The sequence below is a fragment of the Apium graveolens genome, chromosome 8 (assembly GCF_009905375.1).
Source record: "Apium graveolens cultivar Ventura chromosome 8, ASM990537v1, whole genome shotgun sequence".
NCBI lineage: Eukaryota > Viridiplantae > Streptophyta > Magnoliopsida > Apiales > Apiaceae > Apium > Apium graveolens.
In genome coordinates, this window is record NC_133654.1 from 4,782,648 (window position 1) to 4,786,830 (window position 4,183).

The 4,183-nt window shown below is 40.5% G+C and overlaps 1 non-coding gene across 1 annotated transcript; it reads left to right on the plus strand.

Moving 5' to 3' along the window:
* Window positions 1–679: 679 nt before the first annotated feature.
* LOC141681424 (small nucleolar RNA R71) lies at window positions 680–786 on the plus strand. The gene has a single exon (XR_012558860.1). It is a non-coding gene; the product is annotated as a small nucleolar RNA R71 (small nucleolar RNA).
* Window positions 787–4,183: the final 3,397 nt, after the last annotated feature.

The following is a 4,183-nucleotide window of genomic DNA, read 5'->3' on the forward strand; positions in this document are numbered from 1 at the left end:
GAGCACTGCATTGGCTAATTGACCGATTTGATTTTCCAAGGTCTTGATAGAAACCGCCTGACTCTTGCACAACAGCTTAAGTTCCTCAAAATCAACACTAGTAGGTGCAGCTGCACTTCCCTGTTGAGGATATGATTGCCTTGTAGCATACTGCTGTGGTTGCTGGAATCCCGGTGGGTTAAACTGTTTACTTACTCCTTGCTGATATGGTGGCTGAATAGCATTCTGATTATTCCCCCAGCTGAAATTTGGATGATTTCTGTTGTTAGGATGATAGGTCGCTGGCACAGGCTGCTGTTGTTGCTGATAATTATTCACATACTGAACAGATTCGTTGACAAGAGAACACTGATCCGTAGCATGAGAACCTGCACAAAGCTCACAAACCATAGCTATTTGATTAACTCCATACGTAGCCAAAGAATCAACCTTCATTGATAGCGCTTGGAGCTGGGCTGCAATAGCGGTGGCTGCATCAACTTCCAGAATACCTGCTACCTTGCCTAACGTCATCCTCTGAGTTGGGTTTTGATGCTCATTTGCAGCCATTGTCTCTATAAGATTATACGCCTCAGTATAGCTTTTAGCCCATAAGGCGCCTCCAGCTGCTGCATCGAGCATGGGCCGAGATTGGGCCCCCAAACCATTATAAAAACCAGTGATTACCATCCAATCCGGCATTCCATGATGTGGACATTTTCTCAACATTTCCTTGTAGCATTCCCAAGCCTCGCACATAGATTCTGTAGGTTGCTGCGCAAACTGAGTAAGAGCATTCCTCATAGCAGCAGTCTTTGCCATTGGATAAAACTTTACCAGAAACTTTTGCGCAAGATCTTGCAACGTAGTGATGGACCCAGCTGGTTCAGAATGTAACCAGTCTTTAGCCTTATCCCTCAGTGAGAATGGGAAAAGCCTCAACTTGATAGCCTCATCAGTCACTCCATTATACTTAAAAGTGCTGCAGATCTCGACAAAATTCCTTATGTGCATGTTGGGGTCTTCAGTTGCCGCTCCTCCAAAAGAAACAGAATTCTGCACCATCTGAATAGTGCCCGGCTTGATTTCAAAGGTGTTAGCTTGAATAGCCGGATGAAGGATGCTTGACTGAATGTCATCAATTTTAGGCCGAGAAAAATCCATAAGAGCTGGATCAGCTTGAACAATACGATCTCCCATGTTTACTGGTTCTTTCTGCTCAGTTCCTGAATCCGAATCCTCAAAATCTAACTTCTCCGGAGTATCAAGAACTTCGTCTTTCTCCTCAGCTGTATCTAAGGTCCTCTTGCGAGCACGAGAACGAGTTTGCATAAACGCTTGCTAAAGTACCTGAAACACAACCGAAAAGAGTAATTAACTACTACGTCCTAACCACTGAGTCCTAATGACCAATGATGGTAAGTGCATAAACTAAACAAATACGCCGAGTCCCCGGCAGCGGCGCCAAAAACTTGTTAGGGCGAAATCACGCACTAATATTCACGCAAGTATACGCGTTCGCAAGTAATATAGAATACTTTCTAGTTCGTTCCCTCAGAGACTCAGACTAAGTTTTTGTCGAATTAAACTCACTCACCAATGTATGACTACTTCTCAATGTTAAGATAATAACACTTAAAATTGTTGATTAAATATGAACTATAATGAACTACTTAATTAACCACTTAACTAACACTTCAACTTATCAATAATAAAACACTCATGAGATCACAACTTCATTATTACTTCCTTCTATAGCCATTGTTATTACCTTTTGGCATGTGACAGTGATGACATTAATCGAATAACACAAAACTGATAAAAGCCAACTTTCATTGTACTAATACCATTCTACCAAGCATCCACAATTAAGATAGAAGTTGAATAGTCATCAATTATGTTGAGTTCCTATATGTCTACAGAAATTGACAACACAACGATTTAAGCACAAGTTATTCCTTTTGATTACATAGGGCAAATAAAACTGTTAGAGTTACCCACTAATCATGCACAACGTACATGAACCTATGCTAGCATGGCAAGTTCTAAATCTCAAGATCTACCATCGCTTCACAAGAGATTAACACTCTATCTTATATGTTCGCGACGCACATAAGACGAATACACACAACCAATACTAGATATTATACAATCATCACACACTAAAGTATTAAACAATTAACTAAAGAATTCCATAATAAATCCGTTGCAACCCCATGATCACGATTAGCCCATAATAGAACTTATCGCCATCATGGGTTCATATGAAATCATGATAATCAACACAAGAAAATAATAACTAAACTAATTATATTAAAACAGAGTACGTCACAAGAGTAAATAAGTTAAAGCAAGAAAACTAGCATCCAACGTTACAACGAAACAAGAATCACAAGAATATATGCTTCCTCTTCGCTGCAGTGTGCTAAATCGGTCTTCTTCCTTATCTCCTTCGCTTCTTGCACCAACACAATTTAAAACTTAATCTCCTTCTTATTATCTATGAAAACGTCTCAAATCTACTTATATAATAGTCCCATAAAACTCAGATTACATAGAAGTTGGAAGCCAAACAGAAGTAGAAGTCTAAAATAATTCAGCTTTTTCCCCGACCCTGCGCGGCCGCTCAGCATTTCTGCGCGGGCGTGCAAGGCTGCTGCGCGGCCGCTCAGCATTGCTGCGCGGGCGCGCAGGACCCTATTGGAAAAATTCCCGGTTTGTTCCGTTTCTTCGCCGTAATCTGCCCGTTCTCTTCCTCTCGCAATGGTGAACACATGCCAAGGCTTATTCTTGATGATTCCTCCTCCGAAATGCAACTAATACCCTGAAATGCATAAACACTAGAAAAACGCATCAAATACACAAAATACTTGATTTCAAGACACCAATTTAAGCCATTTTAAGACGTTCTAAGTGGTATAAAATGCCACTTATCAGTGGATGTTGACAATGGTTGTTAAGATGTTGTGGATAGAAAAGTGCCAAATGTAGCTTGTACAGCTTCCCTAATGCCTTCCATCAATAGATCAAATGGTTTATATCTTTCTTGATGAAGTTGCTCCAGTTTGACCCTGATGTCATTATTGCTAGTGATTTGCTACTGGACAACTTCATGCAGGGCTAAGAAAGATTCCCTAAGATTTTTGATGCTCTTGTCCATAGATGACAAATCAAACATAGCCATTTGATCTGTGAATCTAGAGAATTTTTGCTTGATTTTCACCTGAGAAGGAATGATTTCATCTAGCTTGTCCTTGTCCAGTTTCCTTGTCTTGTCTTGATGATCAATCAGAGTCAACTTGAGAGCTTTACCAATGAGCTGAAAGGCTTTAAGTTGAGCTTTATAGACATCTGTGATTGCATCATAGACTTCTTATGGAGTTAGAGTTTTGGCATTGCTCCAGAGGGATGGTGATGTACTCTTCTCTAAATCTGTCCAAAACCTCATCCATTTCAAGATGAAAGTTTTTATCCAACCAGGAATCACAGTTGCCATCATGTTCAGCTTCATTTACAATCTTTGCTTGCTGTTCTTGAATCTCTGTCTGATAGGTGAGCATGGTAGCTTGATAATCTTGGTTAGGCATATTTGAGGTAATAAACTGTTGAGAAATTTGAGCAAGTCCAGACAGCTGATCAACCAGTAGATCATTCATTGAGGTTGAGTGGGGTTGGAGGTAGATGGTTGGTCATTTGGATTTGAGGAAGAGGGTAGAGACTCAATAGAACCACCTGTGACAGATGTCACAGTTTAACTTACAGGTTGAACTGTGGTTGTGACAGTTTGCTGTTCTCCGCTTGTGGTGGGAACCACCATTGGAATTGGAGGGGAGTTGACCAGGTTACTATCATGTACCTTGGCCTCAAACCCTTGTACTTCTTTCAAAGCACTATCACTTGAATGTGATGTACTTTCCTCCCCTATAGCAGGATCATTGAAAATTGAACTCCTAAATTCAATTGTGAGTGTAATTTTAACTAGGATTTTAAGGAAAGTTGTTCCTTCAAAAGGAACCTCCAATTGAGTTGGAGAGGATTTAGATAGCTCCCCCTCAGGAGTATTACCCTCAAATCTTACAACTTGTGAAGGTTGATTTGCACATGAAGGTGCATTTGAAACCACCACAGGGTCTTCTAGTAAAAACTGATGAAACCCCCATGGTTGTGTTGGTGTCATCAAGGTTTATCCCAGCATGTAGCCTCT